This window comes from Ictidomys tridecemlineatus, chromosome 4 (assembly GCF_052094955.1).
Source record: "Ictidomys tridecemlineatus isolate mIctTri1 chromosome 4, mIctTri1.hap1, whole genome shotgun sequence".
Classification (NCBI taxonomy): Eukaryota; Metazoa; Chordata; class Mammalia; order Rodentia; family Sciuridae; genus Ictidomys; species Ictidomys tridecemlineatus.
The window spans coordinates 67,385,928-67,413,268 of NC_135480.1; the positions used below are offsets into that span (position 1 = coordinate 67,385,928).

Below are 27,341 nucleotides of genomic sequence, written 5' to 3' on the forward strand. Positions count from 1 at the left end.
ATTTTATCTAAGATGTGCTATAGTTAGTGGTGAGAGAGGACATGAAGGAGCTAGCCTGGCTGATGAACTAGAGAAAAGTGCGGACAGAAGAGTAGGGGGAGAGGAAGGCAAAGGGTGAGGAGACAGTCAGGAGACAGAGCCTGCCTAGGGCTGCTTTGTAGCCCCCAAGATGGCCAGATTCTGCCCTGGAGGAGCCTGCTTCTTCCTTAGGTGGGATTGCATGATGCTCCCAAGGTGATCCCATTCCCATAAATATGATGTCCTACATTTAAAGATCTAGTCTCAGGTTAGACAAAAGCCTTTGTTTTGTAACATAGTGGAGAGCCTGACATCACTAAAAATAACATTGCAAAATACTGAGGAGAACCTCAGGGAAAAAAATAAAAAAGGAGGAAACACCATCTAGCCACCAGAACCACTGACCCTATGGCAGCTAAGCCTTGGTCCCAAGAGTTGGTGCACAACAGGAACTCTGTCTAATGACCTGGTGTCCTGGTGTCCCGCCCTCTTTGTTAAGCCCAGGTTCCTTATATATCCACCACTTTATTTCCTGCCATATGGGTCTGTCTTCATGCATCCCTGTCACCTTCCCAATTGAGGTCCCTCACATATATTCTTCGGGTTTTTGGAGTAACTTATACTCAGTTATTCCCCCATCTCTTTCTGACAGTCCTTATCTATCAATACTGACGGATATAAGGACTTCACAAGCTGACTGGAGGCATTTGATGATTTGGTTGGAACCCTTTATCATAGGACTTATCAATCAAGGACACGTTGGGGAACTGACCAGAATGTGATTAATAATTACACATGGACGACAGGCATACAGAGACTATGCTGGATTGGACATATGGTCACTCTAGCTATAGACCCGCACTAAAAAGATACTCCCACCTTAAACAGCAGCATTTCAGTTTGTAGTAAAAATTATCAAACAGTAATGAGTTTCTTTTCTTCTAGGAGAAATATAAAAAAGATAAACAGAGGGAGAAAGGTTTACACATGCAATTCTTCAGGAGAATGAGAAGAAAAGGAAATAGAGATCAAAAGTGGGGAGAACAAAAGTGAGGTAAGTAAGAGTCTGCAGGCACTGGAGTAGATGTTCATGGCATAGGATTTTTTTTTGCATTAATACAAAAGATACTTGTTCCTTGAAATGTTAATTGCTCTATATCCTTAGCTCTGAGAGGAACATTTTTCACATTTAATGATTCTGATATATTAATGTATATTATAAGGGATGCCAGAAAGAACCCAGTAGCTCTTAGAAAGAGGAATAACTTGTGACAGGGTTGTTCCTGCCTGTACACTTATGAACTTGGCAATGTGTAGAGTTGGGTGAGCTAGTTACATTGGTAGCTCCATATATGGCTGAATTTTCACTCAATTTAGATATATAATAATTGCTCAAAATGTCCTTGGAAAGGTTGTACTATGATGTCACACTATAGCGAAAAGTTAATACCTGCAGAGGATGACCTACATGAACTAAGAAGTGCAATTAAATGCATTGGAAACCACCAGATATCTTCAAGTGGGTCACCGATTTCTCAAGATGTTGATAGGCCATGTTTCAAGAACTACAACTTAGGCACTGTGGTCTTTCTGTCAGAAGCTAAGGCTGAATTTTAACAGAAATTGTTTGACCTCTAGAGATAATTAGTTCAATGAAAGAAAGAGCAAATAAGAACGATGGGTTGAACTATGTAGGCTGATATAGATCAAACTGTGGTCTTCTTCCTTTTGCCTTGAAATCACACCATCAATTATAAAGGCCTTAACAAGGAGAAGGATGAGAACTAGGTTTATCCCATGATGCAGAGTGTGACCACTGATGGTCAAACGGGTTCAGAGGAATCCTAAGTGCTTAAACAAATTACACTCAAGATTTTGATGGTGATATTTAAAATGATGGTGAATACATTAATGTTGTTGAGTAAGAACCAATTACTGTAAAGTAAATGATATTTTTCAAACTTCTTTTTTTTCCCTCCAAATTATTGCCAGTAGTACAGGCAAATTACCTTTTTTAGAGGTAATTTGCACTTTTATATCCAATCTTTTTCTACTAATACTGTTAGTAGGAATTACAATACTTTTCATAATTGATCCTTTCAGTTAATGAAGTTGATTGTTGCTAGGACCTTGACTGCCTTACTCCTGATTTTTGGTGGCTTCACCAACAAATGGTCAACCCAAGTTGTATACCCCAATGGGCAAGAGTTACAGCTAACACCCTATAATTTCAAGAACTGAACAAGGAAACCAGGCTTCTGGTTCATACATGCTAGTGACCAAGAACTAGGTTTAGTTCTGAGAAGAAAGATTTGTTCCCCTGATATTGGTATACATCTTCAGATAGATAATTCGTGGTTTAACAGAATAATATATAATGGTTTAATTTGTACAACATTCATGTCACAATCAATATAGAAAATTTAAAATTAACCAAGTATAAATTATCGAGTGGCTATTAGAATATTTAATATCAAGAAAAAATGCCAGTTGAGAAAAGATACTTTTTATTTAACACATTAGATTCAGGTGTAGTAAAGCATTCATTTGCTGCTAAAATGATTTCTTTTAGATTTTTGGAGTCGCACACTGGAATGTTAGAATCCACCAGACCGTTCAAAAGGTTGAGGAAAGAGTAACACACAGCATCTAAAAGGGTAATCATTTTTGGTACTAACCCTATTATCTTTCTATTGTTTTATAGAATGTCTGCAGAAATACTTGTGTTGAGATAACAGACACATCATTCCGTCTTGCTTTCCATAAAAGTAAAACTGATTTCATGTGAGGTTAACACATCAATTTTCTGTTACATTAATAATTACTGAAACATTTAATGCTAGCAATAGAACTGGGTTAAATAATATGATAAAAATTGTAAATAATTTCCTGCAGGTGTGCTGAGAAACACAACTGACATGTTTCTTACAACTTATTTCAGAGAGCATGTAGGGATTTTAAGATTTGTAAAATGTTTTTCAAGTTGAAATTCTGATATATTTTTATGTTAAAAAATGAAAAGATCTTGCGTATACCATGTTTTCAACAATGTGCCACAATCCAAAAGTGATTGCATTGTACTTGGATGGGAAAATTAGAAATGGAATTGGCTTAGAACCAAAAGTAAAAATAGTAAGGCATTTGTGATGTGTGCTGATGTGGAAGTGGGATGGGATGGAGGACTATGTGAAGAAATTGGTGGGAGGCACATATTGACTTTATTTTCTGAACCAAAAATTAAAGCTCGAGGTCTGTGACTCCAAATATAACAATGGGAACAACAGGGCAGATAATCATGGTGCCCCAGAAATTCAAAAGTTTTTCCTCCAGGAGTGCATACAGAGATAGTGAAATACTGACAAAGGTGCTAAGATGGGGAAAAGAAGACTACAAAAAGAACCAATTACTGTAAAGTAAATGATATTTTTCAAACTTCTTTTTTTTCCCTCCAAATTATTGCCAGTAGTACAGGCAAAATGTGTGGGTATGAAAAAATGTGTTATGTTAACTGTGTCTTTGAGAGTATTTATTATTCCCAATCTGCACTTACATATCAAGAAATATTTTGCACTAAAAGCCAGAAACAACTCAGTCTCCGGAATGAACACTTTTCTTTATAGAAAAAAAAGGAGTTTCTTATCACACACCTGTAGGTACTGTGCTTCCCAATAACCACAACTCCAAATCAATCTTCCCTCACAAAAAACAAAATGACATCCCATTCCACAACAACTCTGAAGAAGAGACCGGAATAGATAACGTGTTTGGAAGTACGTTCCATTCTTCCATGAGAATGCAGCTTATGTGACAGTCATAAATGTTTTCAGAAAGTTTTTAGATAACTAATTTTAGCATTTACCCTTTGATTTTGTTTCAATTGGGGACAAACTCTGAATCTGGTCACCAACATTTCAATAACATATCACACCAAAGCAGTTACAGAAGCAATTTCATTACTGAACATAAGGTATACCTCCAGTGTGAATATATATTACTTTTGATTAGGACACAAAGAAGCAGTGATTATTTTTTCAGACTTATTTGACAATTTGTAACAGGATTCCTTGGAACATAAAAATTCTGTACAGAAGTTAAATTTTCTTTATACCTCATGAACAATTATTTTAGTACATCTCTTTAGATATGCAATTGTGGGCTGGGGGGTCAGTGCAGTATACCTCTAAAGATATTGATTAAATTAACTTAAATTTGTCCTGAGGTCCCCTCTGTGCTTCATTAATAAACTGCAACCTAGCTTAGCACTTAAAACTAAAGATGTAATTTAGGAGTACACTTTTTAAAACAAATAGCTAAGTTGCAGTCAATTAAGGCAACTGAGCTTCAGTCAGACCCAGGCATCTTATTCCAGTAAGGTAAACGCAGAGTTATAATCAATTAAGTGCTCTACTTTATTTGTTTTCTACATATAAAAATTGTCTGACTGCATTTCTGGATGGAGTTCTTAGAACCTGCTCTGATTCCAGAGTCATAAATGAAAGGCAACTAAGATCTTAAACTCAATGTCTCATGACAGTGTGTAGTGCACCTGTATACCTAGACTATGTACTAGATACGGGGACGGACAGAACTTCAAAGACTTTGGGGGTAGGTTTGAGAATCACAAATACAAAATAACCCAAAGCAGAAAGAAAAAACAAACAAAAAACTAACCAGTCAAGCTCTCACCCTCATTTGGCTCATTACCAAAGATGATAAATAGAAGGAAAAGAACCATATCACTCACCTATATAAAATGAGATCTGGGTAGATGGATCTGAGGCTAATCCAAGTTCAATCAAAGAGCACTCTGTAAAGAGAGAAAACAAAGGATTGTTATCTCTTGTGGGTAAGTGGAAATAATTTCGAGCAAGGAATACAGTTCATCATGTGCCTACAGAACTGTACTGGAAGGCAGACTTGGGTGTAATTGTGAGCAAGGGTTACAGTTTACCACGTGCCAACAGGACTGTACTGGAAGGCAGACTTGGGTGTGGATTGGGCAGGGAAAGGGGGAGTACATGTCAGAGCTGCCTTGCATCTACTTTAGCCACAAATCTGAGCACCTGCCTTACAGTGGTCCTTCCTGGGGCCTTTAGAACTGCTCTCATAAAAAAAATAACTGACATGGTTTTGATTAAAATCCTCTAACAGACCATTACATGCAATTTTTTTTTCTGTTGGTTTTTCTAAAATGCTCATCTTGTCAAGTTACTCCTCTGCTTAAAATGGGTTTCCACTTTGAAGGTCAAGGCAGAACATCACATAGGTTTAAAGGCTCTTTAGGACCTGATTTCAGCCTCCTTGCCTTCCCAGCTTGCTCCCTTCTTCCCAGCCTTGCTAACTCATCTGCATCTCCAGAAAGTCACACGATTGCCCTTACCCACAGACCTTTTCAAAAGAAAAACTATTGTTGCATTATAATTATCCATAACTGTGAGGTTCATTATCCATATTAGTATACACACATAACGTAAAGTGATCAATTGCATTCTCTAGTTACTTCCTTTCCTTTCCCTCTTCCTTCTCCCAACCTTCTTGTTCTACTTTGCTCATCTCCCTTCTGTTATTATTATTTTATTATTATTATGTCAATTAGTATATTTCAATTAAATACACAAGTGAGATTCATTGCAATATGTTCATCCATGGAATAGAATAATTTGGTAGATTTTTCTACCAGTAATTCCCTATACCTAATCCTCCTCCCTGCCTCTTGATCCCTTTCCTTTACTTTGTTGGTCTCCCTTCTATTTTCATAAGATCACTCTTTTATATTTCTTTCTTTTTCTCTTTCTAACTTGTGCATAGTAGAGAAAATATTCAACCCTTGACTTTCTGAGTCTAGCTTATTTCACTTAGCATGATGTTCCCTAGTTGTATCCATTTATCAGCAAATAACATAATTTCATTCTTCTTTATAGGTGAGTAAAAGTCCATTATGTATATATATATACACACACCACATTTTCTTTATCCATTCATTTGTTGATGAGCATTTGGGCTGGTTCCATAACTTAGCTATCATGAATTGTGCTGCTATAGGCACTGGTATTCATGAATCACTAAAGTATGCTGATTTTAGTTCCTTTGGATAAATACCAAGGAGTGTGGGATAGCTGGATCACATGATGGTTGTACTCCTATTCTTTTAAGGAATCTCCATATTGCTTTCCAATGTGGTTGCACTAATTTGTGTACCAACGATGTGTGAGTGTACCTTTCCTCCTATATCCTTGACAGCATTTATTCTTATTTTTGGTGATCGCCGTGCTGACTGGCATGAGATAAAATCTCAGTGCAGATTTTTTTTTGTGTGTGTATGTGTTCAGTTTTTTGAGTTCATTATATATTCTGGATATTAATCCCCCATCGCAAGTGTAGATGATAAATATTTTCTCCCATCCTGTAGTCTCTTGTCACGTTCTTGTTTCCATTTCTGCACAAAAGCTTTTTTAATTTGATACCATCTCACTTATTGATTCTTGGTTTTATTTCTTACTTTAGGAAGTTTATTAATGAAGTCAGTACCAGCACCATCAATATGTTGGAGTGTTGACCCTATGTTTTCTTTTAGTAGTTGCAATGTTTCTGATCTAATTCCTAAGTCTTTCATCTACTTTGAAGTGACTTTTGTGCAGGATGATTTCATTCTTCTGCATACAGATATCCAGTTTTCCCAACACCATTTTTCAAAAAGACTATCTTTTCACTAATGTGTATTTTTTGCACCTCTGTCTATGATCAGACTTTATGTGGGGTCTATCTCATCCACAGGCCTCTGAGTATGAGACCCCTCAATCTAGAAAATAATGCCTCTGATGTTTCACAAAACCTCTCACCATCCTGACCCCATTCATGCTCAGGGCTCATTCAGTTATCACCATTCCCAAAAAGCTACCCTGATCATCTACCGCAATCCTTGCTCTCCCTATTTCTAATTTTGCTTTAGCATTTATCAGCTTAGGTCGTGACAATTTACTAAATGATCTTGTCCTTATTGTTTGGTGTTGTTATATGTCTTATTTGGTGTCATATTGTCAGTACCTAGTAGAGTTCCTGATACACAAGAGGTTCTCAATAAGTGTCTGATGCATAAGTACACTGACTGAGTGAATTAGCACCACAGAACAAGTGAATAATTTAGTCACTATTTATCAGGCATGTACATGCCAAGCACAGAGTGAAACTCATTACAAATATTTGCTCTCTATTCTTTTTGCCCAGATTCTGTCTTTCCATGGACTAATGACTTGTCTTGATTCTTTAAACACATTCTGTTCTTAAGATATTCATCCATCAGTCTTCCAGTTTAGTCTCCTGGTATTTAATGATAAAAATTGGAGTTCGCCTAACAAGGCCCAAGTTAACTTTCTTGAACTCAACTCTCATGTGACCATTAAAGTCCAGCAGAATTTGTCTTCATTTTGAGTGAGGCCTTCATCTCTTTCTTCATAAGAACTTTGAAGCTATAAAAGTCCAGTGGGTTATGTGGTTTAGTTAAGCTATTTAGTTGGTTTAAGAGGTTGGAAAACTAAAACCCATGAGATAAATCTTGCCACCATGTGTTTTGATAAAGTTTTATTAGAATACATTAATACCCCCTTATTAACTTGTTGTCTTTAGTCACTTTTATGCCACAGCAGCAGAGATCGATAACTAGAACATAAATGGGAAGACTTCCAGGGCTGCAAATATGTATAACCTGGTCCTTTACAGAAAAGTTTTGCAACCCCTGGTCTAGATCACCTACTGTTCTAAAGATGGCACCTCCCTATACCATATTCCTTATAGATGGTTATTTAGTCTTTTCACTGAGAAGAAAATTTTAACTCTTGAAGAAATTCTTTTTCATGTTGGAAGACTGAACATAGAAAGTTTTCCCTTATGTTAAAATTTAATCTATATATTATAAAGGCTTAAAACATGACAAAAAGAAAAATCTAAATGTTAACTTTCTTAGGTCACTGCTGTGATTATAGATTTTTAAAAATGTTTTACTTCCTCTCCTTTTCTCTCTCTTTCCATACACACACACACATCTCTCTCCGCCCCCCCCTCTCTCTATATATTCATACATATACACATTTACACACACATGTTACATTATTTTAGTGAATGAACACTGCTTCATTGAATGGAAATAATAAATGGAAATACTGTTATTCATTTGTCTTAGATCTGTCTATCCGTCTGTGCTCATTATGGAGGTTATAGAACCTTTTTCATGAGTTTCTCTGTAAAGGGAAAGTGTAAACTCAATAAAGGGTGAATAGGGTGAGTATAAACTATGGTAGTTCAAATAGGAAGATCAGGGAAACACATGACTTCTGAGCTGCATCAATGGCTTCAGTGGCTCCAGATTAAAAGATGATAGGGTTAAACATGACAAGGAGAGTTACCCCATGAAAAGAGTCGTGTGTAAGGCAGTCTTCTTTTTGGACTCCTGCCTTTAATATGCTTCTCCAGTGGTTCTTGAGACCACTGAACCTCAGTGATTAGGGAGACTTTAAAGGTCTTCATTCTCCCCTGTTCATTCCTTCATATCTCTAACAAAGGGACACTTACTTTCTCCAGAGGTGGCATATCTCACATGTTGAAAGTGATCTTCTAAGAGCTCCCAATCATTGGCTACAATTGTTTCCCATATGAGTCTACAAACTTTTCCTTGATGGCAACTCTAGAGAAATGTAGATTCCTGAGTTTTCTTTGAATGAAATCCAGTTATTTAAAGTGTGGTTTGTCCCAAAGCAGAGGAGTCCCTTTATCTTCTGACTATTAACTATTCCAGTATTTTAAAATATTCAGCATCCATGGGGGATTAGTTTTAGCTCTCCCCACTCCCAGCCCTGAAGATACGCAGATCCACACTTGCTCCAGTCTCTTACATAAAATGCCATAGAATTTGCATATAACAAATGCAGATCCTCTCATACACTTTAAATATCATATTTAAAGATTACTTATAATACCTAATGAAATGTAAGTGTGTTGTTATATGGTTTATGGAATATTTGCAAGATTAAAAAAAGTTGTGTATGTTCAGTACAGATACCACCAGCATAGGCTTAACTATATACTATATATCAACAACATAAATTTAAAAAAACATTCTTGGTCTGTGGTTGGTTGACACCACAGATATTGACCCCATAGATATTGAGGGCCAACTGTGTGTTGCTGCTGAAGCACATGAACTCAATATTACTTTTGGCTTGATATCATAAAATTACTCATAGCTCTCCAACATCTCCTCAGCCTGACCACAAGTTACAGCTCCAATCTGTGATTACATATTGTCTAGTTTTTCTCTTGGCTGTATATACTTAAATCTAACTTTAAAGGCAAATAAGTACTTCACACTGGGGTACTAGCTCCTTATCTCTCTTTCCATTTGAAGTTCTGTTGGCATTATTGGTCTAATGTTTTCAGTGTAGAATTTGAATCCCTTTTTCAAAGGTATGAAAACTAGAATAGAAAAGGGAAACAGGGTCATGCCTCGTCTGCTAGCTTTAATGCAGTCAGTGTTAATATTTTGATGTATTTCTTTTGACCTTATTCAAATGTAAGTGCACAGGAGTATAGAGTGAGCACGATAGTGTGTAAGTTCTGGGTCTTCATGTAGTTCTCAAAACTATAATTCATATCAGCTTTATATAGTCTCTCTTGAAAAGACCTGAATTCATGTAACCAGCTTTTTGATATGGGGTATTTGGGTTGTTTCTATAATGTCGCAATATGATTGTGGTAAAAATGTCACAATATGATTGTGGTTTTCTTCCCTTAAGTTTTTCTTACATGTAGTATTATTTCTCAGATTTTGCTTTCCAGAAAAACTATTCTTCCCTGGTAAATACTTTTTGGTTGAGATTGGGAGATAACAGAGTATAAGCAAATTTTAGAGACCACTGAATCCAATCTCCCATTTTAAATAAAGTCACTGGATTGAGAACAAATAACAACTTAACAGAAGAACTCACCCACCAGATTTCAAACTCCAGGATGTTTTTATTGCTTTGCTGTTCTATCCTTCTTTAGAAAACTACTTATCTACATCTATTTAACAATGCATACAAAGCCCAGGTGAGTAGAGTATGTGCCTTACTAATAGTCACAGCGATTAAAAATAATAAAAGACAAATCAAGAACCACTAATAATAAAATATCCATTCATCCAAGCATATATATTTTGAAAATACTTTCATTTCAATGATGTAGATCACTGTAGGATATTAATTTTCTGAATATGAAGATTTCTATATGGAGAATACTTTTTCATTACTTACAGCTCATCAAATTGCTCACTTTTCCCCAGCATATCTGTATGAGATAGGTTCTTACACACACACACACACACAAAATGTATATTTTCTAATACACATAGCTTCTTGGAGTCTATTTAAGGTTTTTAACTTAAAAAGACTTTTCCAAGAACAAATACCACTTTTAAAATCCTAGACACTAAAAATGTTTATCTAGCACCCATGCACCAAGACAAGAGCTATGTGTCAATCTGGCAGATAATACCATCCAGTGCCATTTCTTGTATGTTAACCTAGGAAATGCTTCTCTCTCATCCTTTTCTTCATTTTCACTTCAAGGTGCAGGCATGGTTTAGTAAGTAGTTTTCTCATTTCCACTGAATTCCAGGAACCATGTTGGGCACTGAGGACATAGCTGTGGAGAGATGGATGGTCCCCGCCCTCATGGTTCTCCCCTGCCAAGTTCCATGCTAATTATTATGGACTATCACTGTGGTCTTCACACTTCTAGTTCTAGCTTCACCCTCTCACTTCAGCAGACTTTTCAGGCAATGGATAATTTAATAAGGAGAAAGCAGCAGACTTATTTCAGTCTAATTGGTTTAGAATTCTCTCTCTTAAAGCCACCTCTCTCTCTCTCCATAATATTGACCACTGGTAACTATTTTGGACAAGAATTTTACCTTCCTGCATCAGATGCTGAGCATTTTAAGAAATTTGGAAGTTGAATCAAGTAAATCAATTTTTTGTTGGTAGCTGCACTGTAATAAAGTATACTGGGTCTTGGAAATGATCATGTGTTTTCCCATGTGGACCAGAGATCAAAGAAAGCAAATCCTCATGGGGAGAAAAATGAAATTACCATGTAGAGGATGGCAGAGAAGGGAGAGCCCAGACAGCTTTCTCAGCATCATCTATATTCCTAACTTTTTCACAAGACATTTACTTCTCTTAAAATAAATCTTTTTTTTTCCCTCTCAAGTTACCTTAGTCTGCTTTCTGTAACTTAAAGTCAAAGGGTTTAATTAATATGCCAGGAGTGGGAAGGAGGGAAAGGAGGAGAAGGGTTCCAACTCAATATTCCAGGTACAGTGGTCTCACAGTGAGGGCAACTGGGAGCTGTGGGGAGCACTGCTGAGAGAAGACAGAGGGGGAGTTAAGATCCAGGCTCAATGAAAGTTAAAAGGAAACATGAAAATGAAAGAGAAACAAAACTCAGAGCTGTAAGGACATAAGAGTTGGCACAAAGAGGCTTCCTAATCAGAGAGAAAGATAAAAAGCCTGAGAGATACAAATTACAGAAAAAAATAGGGGTAAACTTTATATGATAGAGGATTGAATACTGGCTTTGAATTTAAAGTAATGAGGTTGGTTTTAACAGGAAGAACAGAATTTGAATGTCAAAATCATCCCTGTCTCATTAAAGTGGTCAGCTAGAGCTGTGTAGAGATGTGCAGACCAATTCCAGAATGCTAGCTTTTTAGCTCCCTTGGTGTACAACTAAAGAGTACATCAGGCAGATAGATCCCAGCTGTGTCTTTAGGAAAATCACCAAGCCTCGACAAGCCTGAAGCTGTTTCATCTGAAAGATGGGGTGGTGTATATACAACTTAGAGGGTTACTGCAGGAATAAATGAGATATTGTAAGTAGCATAGGAACCGGTACAAAATCAGAGTTTGTGTCGTTCCTTTTTCTTTTGGGGTGTTAATGGCACACGTATGGTTTTGGTCGAGCTAAAAGGCATTTGGAGGAAAAACTCTATAAGTAAACATGGCCCAGATGACAAAGCATTTAAAACAGGTAAGATTTTCCAATATTTATTTAGCATTTACTATTTCCTAGGTCTGGTGCCAAACTATCAAGTACTAAAGTTCTCAAGCATGGTGCAGGTCTTGATCCTAGAGTAGGTGCCCAAGGCCCAATCCAGAAGATTCTTAGACTTTGGCACAGTGAGGATGACAAAGGCACAGCCTTCCTTTGGGATATGGACTCAAGTCTGTGAGTTAAAGATCCACCAAGAGTAACTTCGCATCTGCTGGTGAGTTGAATCTTATCCTTAAAGTTAACTGACACATCATATGAGAAACACGATATTAAGTAGGACACAACTATTCTGCATATATGCAGGTCAATGCATTCTTGTTCCTATGCCACTTGTCCTGAATTGGCTAAGAAAATGAATAAACAAACAAGCCCTCCCCTAATTCACAGTGCTGTGACTGCCAACCACCTGTCTGAAGTCCTAGTTAGACTGGAAATTTAAGAGAAAAGGAACTTTGTGCCTCATTTGTCCCTTCCAGATTAAACTCCAAATTCTGAGCATACTGCCTGAAACATAATAGGTGCTATAGAAAAGATGGAAGGAAAGGAAGATATGGAGGCAAGGAAGGAAGAAAAGAAAGAGAAGGCAGGCAGGTAGAAAAAGTCTATTAAAATAGGGATGCAGACTGAATAATCTTTAAGAGATTTCTATCATGAACGCACTAAGAGTCTGTGAGTCTGTTTCTAGAAGCTGTGTGGTGGCAGAGCACTTCGTAGACTTATACTTCCATGCACACACACTTACACAGGTAGCCCAGAGCTTTTTCTAACCTACGAGCCAGGAGACGAAACATTTTCCCAAGGAAGCCAAGTTTACCTAGGAAAGCTGGTAAGGAGTTGAAGCAGAAAGGATGAAGAATCAAATGCAGAGGTCCAGTTCTACCAGCCCAAGCATACAGACAAACAACAGGGTGAGACTATAGTGTCAGAACAGCAAAGCTCAGGGATAGCAAAGTGCTCAAAGACACCATCCATCCCCTTCCACAACCACCCAAAAGTGTGGCCAAACACATTTCTTAACTGACTAGGCTCACTGTTTGGTAAATGGGGAAGAGAGATCGGTGGTCTGCATTCTAGGATGCAGCTTTGCTACTAATTCCTCGAAACTCACTTATTCACAAATGCTCAGCTACTTATTCAACTGATGTTTGGGAAGGCCACTATATATGTGATAAAGTGATGATTTGGAAGGCCACTTTATGTAAAAATACACAAAAAGAACCACCAACCCAGTCTTAGAGACTTTAAGCCATCTATCCTTCTTCAAAGAATATAAAGGTTACAATGAGAGAATGGTTACATATGAGCTGGTGAGCTGCAAAGTAGGAGAAAAGAAATTTCAAATTTCAAATAGAATATATGTAAATATATGCAAAAATATATCTGCATATATTGGCTGTTAGAGTGAATAAGGTGTGTTTGGGGGAGATACAAGGAATTCAGTATGTCTGTGACATGGACAAAGAAAGGCAAGGCAAGAGGCAAGAGTGGTGGATGAGGTCTTAGTATTCTGCAAAACACAGCAATTTTTCCATAGAGCAATGGAAACTACTGAAGCAACTGGGAGATTAGGAGGTAGCTGCTGAAGCAGTTTAGGAGAGAGATGATGGTGATCTAATCTGTAGTAAGGTCTGTGGACAGTAGAGAAGATTAAACAGAATAAGAGATAAGAGGAGCTAGCTAGAAATTTGAAGTCCATCTCTTTTGCAAATGCAGAACATGAGATTCTAGTTATATTTCTCTGTGGGTTAAGTCTTACTCTATAGGACTGGGTATTGACCAAGTACCTAAAAAAGAGTCAGTCGTTACATTTGTGCTCATACACTTTCATCACTTTTGAATGTTGGCCAATGTCTGGTCTTTAGTTATGGCATGCTATTAACCAGATACCACATGCAGCTTGAGGGACATTTTTTTCTTTTTAATTTTTTAGCTTGTCAGCACTCAAGGTCAGGGACTCCATCTGCTTCACTTCCATGAAGCTATAAAACTACAGCACAGCTCTATGTAACACAATAGAGCAAAAAGTGACCCCAATTTTCCCATTGGCCTGAAGGCCCTGAGGTCAGCTCTTCTCAGGACTCTGAGGGATCAAGCTATAACAGAGTGAGAGACCTCTGCACTTTGGTACAACCTCTGCCACATGCATGCCACAGTTAAATGTGCAATTTTAAGAGGAACAAAATTGAGTTCAGAAAGTGTTGCTGAGGCTGCAGGTATGTGATCATGTTGCTTGGGAACCTGTGGGTGGGCTAAAGGATCATGGTAGGTATGCATAGTCTTATGTACTAGTCCAGTTTATGTAATCTTTCAACTCCAGGGTTTTAGACTCTAGTCTTTGTCCCAGATCCTCAAAGAATATAAATTTATTATTATTATATGCATTTATTATAATTATTAAATTGTATTAGCTCCCTTTACTCCTAATAGAATGTAAGCTTCACATGGAGGGAGTTTCATCTGTTTCCTTACTGTATCCTCAGTGCTTGGAATGGAATAGGTGCTCAATAGTTTGTTGAATAATTGAATTAGCTAAGTGAACTTGGGGGAAATTATTAAAGATCAGGTTTAGGTTTATTCACATTTCAAATAGGATTGACCATATCCATCTTATGCTAAATTCAGAGTGATTTTGAAGTTATGATTTAAAAAAAGGCTCCTAGTTGAATGTTCTGCTATCATCTTTTGCATTTTAGCTAGTTACAGTGCTAGTTACAGACCATGTAGCTGCTCATCCATCCATCTATCCATGCAATCTTCCATCCATCCACCCATTTACTCATCATCTCTTTAGTTTCATATCTCTTATGTATCTTTATAGAAAATCTATGCAGTTTCATGCTAAGAATTGTGTTAGATGCTCCTTTCCTCATCTCTGATGTTTACATCAATACTGTAATGTGATTATCTATATCTTCCTTTCTTAAATGAGGAAACTGAGGCTCAGTAAGTTGACAATATGAAAAGTGGCGGGACAGGGATTCACATTTCAGGTCTGTCCAAGTGGAATTTCATTCCTGGCTCTTCCAGCTCCTACCTAGAATTTTCTCATATATATGCAAAAAATATATCTGCATATATTGACTGTAGGTGCTAGAATGCCTACCTCACAGGATACTCTGCATGTTCTTGACATATATGCCATCAACTACATGGAGCACTTGGATCTAACACCTCATCTTATCATGGATACCATTGCAGGTATCCCCATGGGGCAACCCAATGATGAGCCTCATGGCAAGTCACACTCAGTACCTTTTTTTTTTTACTACCTTCATGTATTCATTAATTTATAATCATTTCAGAAAGAAATTCACAAATTGCATTGCCCATTCCTTCTGATTGTGAGAATGTAGTGGTATAGAGGTGCTGTCTCTGACCCCCAGCTCTGTTCATTCTCTGCTCTGGGGATAACACTCACTCCTGAATTCAGACTCACTTCTCTGAGAATTTCCCTGTGTTTCTTTATGACCCTTACCAGTCCCTTCCTACTTAACTCCCTAGAAAAACCTCCTAAAGTATACCTTCTGTAAACAAAATAAAATTTGATGTGGTAGTAAAAGCATTTACTTTAACAAATAGTAAAAATACTTACAAAAGGATTTGTATTGTTTTATAAGTGCTTAGAAAACAATGTTAAATCACTAAGAAAGAATACAAATACCTCGTTTTCTCTATTAAATGTGACATTTCAGTTTCTTACAATGTTGGGCAGCAGGACCTTGTCTACTTACATAGGGAGGCCTTTTGACACACAGGAAAGATAAACACAGGCCCAAATGAAAAACCCAGATCCTTATTGATTTATTTGCCTTCTGTGTGATTATGTCTTGGCTACACAGTAATACAACTTTGGCAAGTAACTTTTTTTATTTTTTTGCCTCTGTTCTATCATTCAAGGAAGAAAATGGTACGTACTTAAGGGTAGTTCCTTACTCAGATCACAGGGTATTGGAGGGCAGAGGAATGAGTTACAGAATACCTGCAAGAAGCCAGACAATGGAATAGGTGCTGTACATATATTATATATTATTAATTTTTTTACAACTCTTCAAGGAAATATGTTCCCTTTTTATAGACATATAACCTGAAGCTCAGAGATAGGATATAATTTGTTTAAATTACATAAAGCCTAGTCTGTCTGACTTCAGACTGCTCTTATAGAGCACTTGCCTAGCATGGTCCAGGCCTCAGGTTCAATTCCTAGTAGCAAAGAAAGCAAAACAAAACCAAAAATAAGATACCCCTTCTCTCTCTCCTCCAGTCCCATGCTTAGCCTGATGAGTTTTATTTCTTTTCTGTCTTATATTATTGGTGCATATGTCTTTTAGCCTCTTTTAAAAGCACAAGGAATACTGTCTTTTGTTCTTAGTTTTTTTTTTATCTTATCCTCTGGTGCCTAACACAATATCAATGCTTAATACAATACTTCTTTTAAAACACAGGTAAACAAGCTTTGTTTTAATTAACTATTTAACTTCCATGCACCAGACATGGGAATCAGACTTACTCATCTTTTTATTTTGACTTTTCTTGTGTCCATCCATGCTCAGAACTGTCTTATAAATTTTGCCCTTGAAAAATGGAACTTTTTATTTTTTAGTTAACAGAGTACAATAAAATCCCCAAACTAATAATGTGTTGATTTTTTTCCTACTTGCCTTTGAAAAAAGAAAAAAAAACCCTTCTATTACTTATATAAAAGTGGTAAACTGCCTTTTTTATTGCTTCAAATTACTTTTGCTAAAATGCTCCTTTGCTGCCAAGTTTCAACCTAAAGCCAATGTTCATATCCAAGTCACAAATAGGAATCATGAATATGTTTGGGCCCTTTCCTCCATGCTCTGTTCCAGTGCTTCAATCGAAACTTTCTACTATGTTATAACTATACTTCTTTTAACACTTGAAGACACTGAGATAAAAGTATTTCTTTCCTATTGTTGAATCTGGAAAGAGCATGACTCTGCCTATATTTTTATGGATTCCAAAGAAAGCCAAAGAAAAACAACAAAGACAGGCGAGATTGTGGGCTAATCAAATGGGACAAGAGGTCTGGCAAGATCAATGACATTGGTCACAATTCAATGCTTTGGTCACTAAAATCTCCAAGCTATCCCATTAATGGCTGGATTTTTTTTTTTTTTTTTGACAGCAGAAACAAAAATTTCTCCTCTCATTATAGCTCATTCTTTCTGCTGGGAGAGTATCTGTGTAGAATGTGCAAATTTCTTGGAAGGTGTTTCCTTTTTTCAAAGGTGGTTATGAAGGAAACATGGCAGAATTCAAAGAAGGAAAATGGAGAACTTAGTCTTTAGTGCTGGTCCTTTCTTACCTACATCACGGCAAGAACCTCCTAATGGCTCCAAAGCCATTCTTGCTCTTGGACCCTGTTTCCATTTAAAAATCAGGCTATGCACCTAATGTTTTCCCCAACTAACATCCAGAATTCTTGGGCAGCAGTGAAAGCCATCCACTGTATTAAATAGGCTCCAGATCTGTTCTGCAAGACTCTGAGATCTTCACAGGTTTGTTCTGGATCTCTCCATGTCCAACATCCGGCAGAGCATTTGGAACAGTTCGTGTTCAGTGTTTGTGTAAAGAATATGTCAGGGTCACATGAATCTGGTGAAGAAAAAATATTGTTTTGTGTATTTGAAAAATATGGACTTGAAAGCTGTTTAGCAAGACGTTTAGTTGTAAGGAAAATGTCCCAACTAGGAAACAGTGTTAAACTTAGCACAGCCGACTGCTTAGTAATGTCACTCAAGGATATAAATGAAATTAACTTCTCTTGTCACATTTACTAACAGAGCTGGCAAGCAGATGCTCAGGAAGTCTGTCTTCTTGGTGACAGAGGATGCTCCTGAGATGGTCCTGGGAAGCACCCCAGCTAAGCCCAGCTGGGCAGAATTGCAAAGTGGATTCCTTGCTGGCCAGCTGGTGTCTTGTGACTTTTTCTTTAGGAACATGATTTGTTTCCTTGTTTTCTTTCTCCTATTCCTTTCTCCTACACATATGGCCTGCCCTTCAATTCTTTTGTAAGAGATATGTCTTGGCAAGTGACTTGATTTTTCTGAAAATCAGTTTCTTGCTTTGAAAATGATTCTCTTCCTATGACTCTTCTTGTGAAGTGCAATGGTGCCCTTATTACTGTAAGAGCATCAGGAATTCTTCCATTTCATACTATATGCCAGGCACTGTGTGAAGGGTTTGCTGAATCTTTCACGTAGATTATCTCATTTAAATTAAAGGGATAGGATAATTCTATCTCCCTTAATTCTCAGAATAGTGTACATCAGGGAAGAAATTCTCAATAAATATTAGTCATTGTTATAATTTTCTCAATTAATCCTAACCATCATTTCCTGAGGTCATGATTACTATTAGATTTTTTTCTATACTTTAACAGATGAGCAGTCTGAGCCTGTCTGCTAACATTATATAGCATCTCAAAATCACTTTGTCAGATGTAGGCTTTGTACATAGCCGTTTGTTGCTACTGCACATTAGAGGTTAGGTAGTGGAGAGGTCAGAGCCTGTGAAGAGGTAGGTGGACACTTTAATACAATTGGAGCATAATTACTATTAAATGAGAAATTTTGTTTTAGGTCAGAGGAAATTTTGTGTGTGTGTATGTGTGTGTGTGTGTTTGTAAGTGTGTGTGTGTGTGTGTGTGTGTGTGTGTGCGAGTGTGTGTGCATGTGGAGAGCAATGACAGTGAATGGGAGAGCAATGTCTGAAATTGTGGTCTCTGATGACTTCATGACTGTGGCATGCTTGGTGCTTGGAAAAGCTTTTGTGCAACGGTGCAGGATGCCTAGTCATGAGGTTATCAGAAACCCAATTTCAGACACTTCTCTCCCATTCACTGTCACCATTCTCCACATGCATGCACATGGGTAGAGCAATTTAGGGGGAAGAATTGTCTTAAGGAGAATTTTCAAGAGCCCATAAGGATGCTGAAATGATTGGTGACATATGTTTTTAAGCATTCCTTTGGGCTCACGTGACTTACTTGAGAAAGTGTTCAAGAGGAGTGGGCAACCTCCATTAAGTCTTTGCCACATTCCCTGAGGCACATAAAACAGAGTTTCTCTCCATTTTACACAAACTGACTTGAAGGCCTTCTGGAAACCTTCTTATTTATTATTTTTGTGTTCCTCGACAAAAGCTTCCTAAATCCAAGTACCATAGTTGTTATGGTTTAGTGATGTCCCCCAAAAGCTCATGTGTGACATAATGCAAGAAAGTTTGAAGGAGAAATGATTGGGTTATTCCCTTGGCCAGTGAATTAATCCCTGCTGGGATTAATTGAAGTGGTAGGGTGTGGCTGGAGGAGATGGAATTGGGGATTTGGGGTACATATTTGTATCTATCTCATTTTACTCTTGATAACTATGATGTGAGCTGCTTCCCTCCACCACCCTCTCCTGCCATGATGTTCTGTCTCACCTCAAGCCCCAAGGAAAGGAGCCACCCTTCTCTGGACTGAGACCTATGAAACTGTGAGCCTTCAAATAAACTCTTTTCCTCTCTACAATTGTCCTGATCAAGTCCTTTAGTCACAGCAGCAAAAAAGCTGACTAAAACAATAGTCTTTCTTGAGTCAAAGAAGATAAAACTTCAAAGTCTAACAAATGCCAAGGTGAATTCAACTGCCTCAGGTTCCTCCCTTAACATTTTCTAGGGACACAAGAGCCCCAAACAGTCACTCAGGAAATCCACGTCTGGATGTTGGCTCTGCTCCCATGTTCTCCGTGACCTCAGTCCAGCCCCTCTCTATGGCTCTTAGTTTCTTCATTTCTGGAATGAACAGTTTGAGACAGATGACCGGACTTTTTAGTTGGAAAAGAACAGGATTCTACAGAGTTCCAAACATACATTTTTATCCACATGTTGTTTAACATCATTACTCATATTTTGTTCATATCTCTTTCTTTTTGCTGGGTGGTGCTCCTTCTTCTCTGCCTTTGACTTCTGCTCCTCCTCATTTTTCAATAAGCTACATCCTCCTGTAGTTGTCTCTTTCCTAAAAGCACTGAGCTGGTGACTCATTGGCAACCTGCCTCTGGAGTGATCCCCATGGATCTCTGCCTTCTGAATGACCAGCAGGTCACAGCTCCTTGCTGAGTCCTGGAGCTGCAGGTGAAGAACTGTTGGAGTAAAGGGAGGGACATAGTGGGGTGATTGAGGGGACTGTATCATCCAGGCCCCAGCAATGACAGTGCTGAGAATCTCTGGGGTCATCTGTCATGCTCCACTCACCCAGTGGATCACTCACTTTCATAACTGTCCCCACGGGGCCAGGCACATGCTCTCCCTACCAAAATGCAGAGGTACAAAAAAGCTTGGGCAAGAGTCCAAAGCAGATTTTATAACTAACATATCACACCCAGGGGAATGCTTTTGTGCCCTGTAAAGTCAGACTTTGTTTTTTACCCATTGGCTCTTCCTGTAACCACAATTCTCGAGGTTGTTTCTATGCTGAGACTAAAGCGTATTCTCAGAGTCCTCTGTCCAAATTTCACCTGGATCTTGCTAGAGTGGAGGTAAAGCTATCCTCTGGAGCCTCAACTCCTTGCAATGTAGCATCAATGCCTGGGCCATCTGGGTGACCCCTGCTCTAGCCCCCAGAGTAACCCTTTTAATGGGCCAGTGTTTATGTCATCTGCCTTGCTGTTATTATCAACGTTGTCATTGTTCTAAGGAATCAGGTACATTATAAATGAACAAAAATACAGCAGTTTAAAAAAGATTATAGGCAAGCAACAAAGAAAAGATCTATATTTTCTTCTACAAGATTTGAGTCATCCAGTTTCAGAGATCTCTGATTTAGGTTAATTCATTGTCTTTTAAGTCTAACCTCCCTTCTTTACCCTCTTCAAACCTTAGATTCAATCATTTTTTCTTACAGGCAACAACCTTCTAGTTGACTCTTCTGCCTTGAGTTCTTCCACCCTTAAATCTAATCTTCACATAAAAGGAAAGGAGAGACTTTGCTGCCAACCCAGCACAGACCAAGGACTTCCCAGAAGAGTGTCTAGCAAATGCCATTTGGGGGAGAGAAAAGCAGTTAAGGCAGTGAGTCTTCCTTTTTGGGGAAATATCAGGTTAAACAGATTTAATTTTTAGTTTTAGAAGTTCCAGAAGCCTTGAGTAGGCTCTGTAAATTGCAGACCTAGAGAAGGGACCAAGTGTACACCATTTCCTAAACATTTTGGTCATGAAGCGTCTCTTCCAGCTTGTTTCTATTAATATTGCTCTAAACATTGGTTCATTGAACACCAGATTAGGAAACACTGGCCTCCAGAAGTAAGTGCCAGCCCCTCTCTGGGGCCTCTAAATACAGTCCAGTCTCTCTTTTTTGACATTATATCTTTATGTGGACCCCCAGTCCTTGCTTTATTCTACTGGACCTTAATATGTGATCCAGGAATCTCTATAGATCACCAAGACCCTTTCAAGGGGTCTGCAATTCAAACTGATTATTTTCTTAATAGTCTTAGGGTGGGACTTGCTATTTTCACTGTCATTGCTTTATAAAGAGATTCAGAGACTCTATGTGATATGTAATTTTTGCAATAGATTTAATGCAGTAGCAGACAGGACAATTCAACTGTGTTTTATTAAAACCACATTAAAGACACTAAATATAAAACAACTCATAATGTTTTGGAAAATATAGTTAGTTTTCAAAAAATGTTATTGATATGAATATGTAATGCATTGGCTTATTATTATTTTAAATGAATAAACTGCTTTCAAAGTTTTTGTGATTTGTACAGTAAATATCACTAAATATAACTCACATAAATGACTCATCATAATTTTTCAGAGTGTAAAAGGATGATGAGAACAAAATTTTGAGGATCACTGTTCTCATCATACTAAAGTATCTAGAGATTGCAGTCTGGTTTGCAAATGAGACTCTCTTTCGTTCTGGTCAGGCCCCCACATACTCTCTTCTCTTTGCCTAGAATGACTTCCCTGTGATTGAGTAAAATGTTCCAGGCATCTCTTATGTGCTTGGCATTGTGTTTGTTCCTTTCACAATTGTTTTGGAAAATTGATACTATTATCTCATTTTCTAAGAGGAACCAAAGCCCAGCAAAGTAAGGCATCTTACATCCTTAGTAGAAGAATCTTCTCCTGAGTCAACCCATCTTCATGCCTACCCCTGCTGTTCTAATCTCTTAATTTGTGCACCATTGCCTAGATGATAAAGTTAAAACCTTGCTTGACTTCAGGGTCCTGAGTTTCTATTCATCAGTCTCTGAAACCCACCACTTCATTCCTGACTTCAGGGACTATGGCAAACAGATTTTTATATGTCATGTTTAGAAAACCTAGATTGGGAGGCAGGAGAACCTGATTCTAAATGCTGACATTTCCTAGCTGCTATTTTTTTTTCCTTTGGTAGCAATGATGTTGATAATAATGGTTCCCTTTCCTTGAGCACTTACTATGTGCAAGGAACTTTGTGTATACTTTTTTTTTTTTTTAATTTTTAACACTTACGTAACCCAGTAGTTTAAAAACAGGGGCAATTGGCCACTTGGGGGATTTTTGGCAATGTTTGCAGTTGGGGGGTGTGAATGTTAACTGTTAAGTGGAGGCCAGGGATGCTCCTGACCATTCTATAATAAAGAGGACAGCTGCCATCACAAAGAATTATTTGTCTCCAAATATCTACAGAGTAGATGTTGAGACTGCAATAATTCTGTGAGGTGGGTATGATTCACATTTTATAGAGGATGGCTGTAAGTTTTGGCTTCAGAGTCCATGCTTTTTCTACTACTAAATTAAGAGTCTCCAAGAATCTGAATTCCTTTTCTAGGCAGGTCAATCAGTCCAGCTAGGAAGTCATTGAGCACACACTGAAGTCTCCGAATTTAATTTAATTAAGAGTTTCCAGGGGATCACTGGATATCCCCAGAAAGGACCTCTGTGGCCTTAGTAGCTGAGCCATAGAGATTTTTTTTTGATGTATGTGGGGTCTTGCCACCAAAGGGAAGGAATTGTATACAACAGTTCAAGATAGATGAGATAAATCTTTGAACAAGTCATTGACCTCTAAAATCGGTTTTCTATTCTATGCAACTAAGAAACTTCTTTGTGAAGATCTCAGAGATGATCTAGTGACTATTCATGTGTGATATTTTATTGTATTTTATTTCTCTATCAACTATCCAGCAAACAATTAGAGTCTACCATATATAACTCCTGGGACCCCAGCCTCTCTCCCCACCAAACTATCTTTCCCATGATTATCAGGTTTGTTTTTTTTTTAATTAATAGTCTTCAACAGCTCCCCATTGCCTGTCTTGAAGATAAAGTGTGAATGCTTCATCTAGTGGTCAAGACTATCAAACTCAAATCTGTGGGTTTTAGCCAAAGTGGGGTAACTGGGACCAAATATAAAGATATTATGTCTATTCTATATATGATATTCAGTCTTATCTACTTGCAAATTTACCCCTTTGTGACCACCTGAATTTCTTCACTTACCTTTCACCTCATTGTACCACATTATTAGCTCCCTGTTCTTAAGATGGTGTGAGCTCTGTGTCTGTGTAATAAAAACAATTTGAACTGGTTCCTGTTTCCCCAATATATGGTCCCAAGTGGCCTGTAGTTTGGCTATTACTCCCCATCACCATATTTGTTCCAGACTGTCTTTGTGTTGTTAACATTATTTATCAATAAATCATTGACTTTTTCTGTATTTGAGTGCCCAGAGGCCATTGTATTTGGGTTCATCTTGAAAATCCAAATAATGTAAGTAGAAAGCTTAAATAATAGATAAGCCTCTTATTCCCTGGGAGTCTTGGCAGGCCTGTTCACAAATGTAGTTTCTCTTAGTCTCTGTCCAGTCTAATTTAAGGTCTATGGGAACAGTGTTTAGACTAAATAAGGAAAAGCTAAGGGCAGATTCTATTTCCTAGCAATGATCTTAAATATCATGTGTCTAGAAACACAAGTATAGGAATACAAAAGGGCAGAATTTGCAAATACTAGAATGTTGGCTCCTTTTCTGTTTGGTTTTTCAGGGTGGGAAGAGATGACAGTCCTTGTAAAGGTAGCTTTTATTTTTCAAAATAATATAAAAAGTCTCCCTTAAAAAGGAACATTTATCCTGCTGTGAATTTAACAAATCTTAGCCTCAGGCCTATTTTATTAATTTGCTTCCATTTGTTTATTTTTTCCTCTCCTACTCTTTCAAGCAAAGACAAGGTAATCAATGAAAGCACTTAACACAGTTCTTTCTTTCCTGCTTACGTGAAAACTTATACGTGTGAGGTCTTATTCTGAATTTGCACAAAAAGCTCCTGATATCTGAGTTTCTCACTAACTTTTCAGGATGATCTAGAGACTATTCTTGTGTAACATTTTATTTTATTCCTCTATCAAGTATCCAGAAAATAATTAGAGACTACCATATATAACTACTTGGACCCCAACTTCTCTTTTCCATGGTTATCAGGGTTTATTTTTTTTTTAAAATATGCATTATATACTCCCCAGCTGAAAAGCCTTCAAAAACTCAGTAGTGCCTGTCTTGAAGATAAAGTGTGAATACCTCATCTAGTGGTCAAGACTATCAAACTCAAATCCGTGGGTTTTAGCTAAAGTGGAGTAACTGGGACCACATATACTCTATTGTCTAAAATAAATAAAGAACTGGGCAAAATTCATGAAACCACAGCTTTCAGACATTAGACATAAGACAGTGTGAAACATTGTTTCCTGAGGGAGGGAAAACAAATGAGGCAACTCTACATTCACCCCAACTTAATGTGTAGAGTGAGTTTCAGCCATAGCTCAGGGAGGTGGCCTAAGGTGGAGCCCTGAGCTGAGCTGGTAAGATGGAGAATATCACAGGCAGAATATCACCAAAGAAGACTGCTGCTTAGAGAGAGCTCCGGAGACCTACAGAGGGCCCTAGAGTTTTTATTTGAGCACATCAGACATGTGTAAGAAGCTACCTAAGGACTGGGGAACTCTACCTAATTGGAATATAGAATATACAAGCCCTGCAGCTTGCACAGGGCTGGAAGCTGTTCTTGTTCTCAACACTTGGAGTAACATTTTCTCGTGACTAGTAGAGGATTAGGTGGAGCATCCAGAATAATTTCTACTTATTGACAAGATTAAATTAGCTGTAGACTAAAAGCTCCTAGGGTCCTGCCTGACAAGGCTTTCAAGCAAATTGAGAAAGGATTAAATTGTTTCCAAGAAATTTAACTGCATTTCACAATAATGGTCTAGAATATTTAAAAGAAGACCAACATGTAGCTCCCAGATAAATAAAATTCACAATAACTAATAGCAGCCCCAAACCAAAAAACCAAATAAACCACAATAATGAAAACCAAGTTTTTAAAGAAGCAAGACGGATAACAAGAGAGCAGTCAATTACACCAATCCAGAAGGAGCACACCAGATAGAATTCACACACAAGAAGTTATATAGTCTTTGTAATTGCATTCCATATGTTCAAGAAGGTAGATGAAAGCATGAGAATGTCCAGGAGAGACAGTACCGATATAAAAAAAACTCAAATCAAAATTTAGAGAAGAAATAAACCAAAGTTTGAGATAAAAAAAAAACACACACACACACACACACACTAGATGGAAAGAACAGAAAAAATAGGCAGTACAGACAAAATAGGTAGAGAGAAATAAATACTAAAAGTAGCAAGAGCAGAGTATCAAGAGCTGTGGAATAAGGTCAAGTGGCTGAATCTATGTGAAGCCTGAGTTTGTTAAAGGGAGCTGAGCAGAACAGATATTTGAAGAAATAACAGCCAGACTTTTCCAACTTTGATGAAAAATACAGGCCATAGACCCAAGAAGCTCTGTAAACCCCAAACCAAATAACTTGAAGAAAGCTACAATAAGACATATTATAATCAAATTGTTGAGAGCCAGAGATAAGGATCATCTTTGAAGTAGCAGATTGGAGAACATCCTGCACAGATGAAGCAGGCATGAGTCAGCTCAGGTAAGAGTGGATATCGGCAAAGTACTGAGAGAAAAAAACCTGCCAGCCTGGAAATCTATGCCCAGGGAAACATCTTTCCAAAATAGAGGCAAAATAAATGATGTTTTTCTAGCATAAGAAAGATGAGAGAATTTGTTATGGGCAGAACTGCATGGTAAGAAATATTAACCTAAGTCTTGCAGACAAGAAAAACTATACCAGAAAGAAATCTGGTAAAGAGTTATAAGGAAGAAATTAAGAAGTGCTCTTTTATGTTCCCAATGTAATTGAAAAATCATTTACAAAACAACTTGAAGCATTATTAAATTAATAATAAAGAAAATACATGTCATGCTAAGCAAAATGGTGTATCATTTGAAGTCAGATTCTGATAATTGGAAGATGTTACCATAAATTCCAAAGTGCTTGCTAAAATAACAAAACAAAGAATTATAGTTAAGTCAATAGAATAAATAAAATGCAATCACAAAGCATTCAATTAATCCAAGTGCAGGCAGAAAAAGAAGAAAAGGGTATTAAGAACAGATTAGACAGATAGAAAACAGCAAGTTAGCAGGTTTAAGTCTAACCATAACAGTAATCACATTAAATGATTAAATGCCAAATAAATGGCAGAGATTATCAAATGAACAAAGAAGGAAGATCCAACTATTGAAATCCCCTTTAAATTTTAAACCATAAATAGGTTACAAGATAAGGTTAGAAAAAATGTCATGCTAATAATGGCAAAAGAAAGCTATAGTAAAAGTGTAGTATATTTTAATGTAAGAAATAGTATATTCATGATTCATGAGTAAAGAATATTGCCAGGAATAAAGGTTTTTTTTTTTGTGTGTGTGTGTGTGTATGTGTGTATGTGTGCATGTATCACAGTGTGATGATAAAGAAGCAATTTCAGAACTGGGGATGTGACTCAGTGGTAGGTAGAGTCCTTGCCTAGCATTGACAAGGTTCTGGGAGCCATTACCCAGCATCAAATAAAAAAAAAGTAATTTCATGAAAAAAAGAGAATCCAAAATATTTATATGCCTAATCATTAGAGCTTCAAAATTCATGAAGAAGAAAAATCTGGTAGAACTACAAGGAAAAATAAACAAATCTATAATTATAGTAAACACTTCTCTCTCCATAATTGACAGAACAAATAGAAAGAAAATAAACAAGGATCTAGAAGACCAAGCAACTATCAACCAATTGACCTAATCGATATTTTTAGACATACTACCTAACAATAA

At 37.4% G+C, this 27,341-nt stretch overlaps 1 protein-coding gene across 12 annotated transcripts in view; it reads right to left on the minus strand.

Annotated features, from left to right (window-relative positions):
* Tenm4 (teneurin transmembrane protein 4) overlaps nt 1–27,341 on the minus strand; it is a 2,824,428-nt gene that overhangs the window by 994,149 nt on the left and 1,802,938 nt on the right. For all 12 annotated transcript variants that reach the window (XM_078046757.1, XM_078046770.1, XM_078046771.1 and 9 more), the window contains one exon: nt 4,763–4,825. The gene's annotated coding sequence lies outside the window, so the exon portion shown is untranslated. The remainder of the gene's footprint in view (nt 1–4,762; nt 4,826–27,341) is intronic.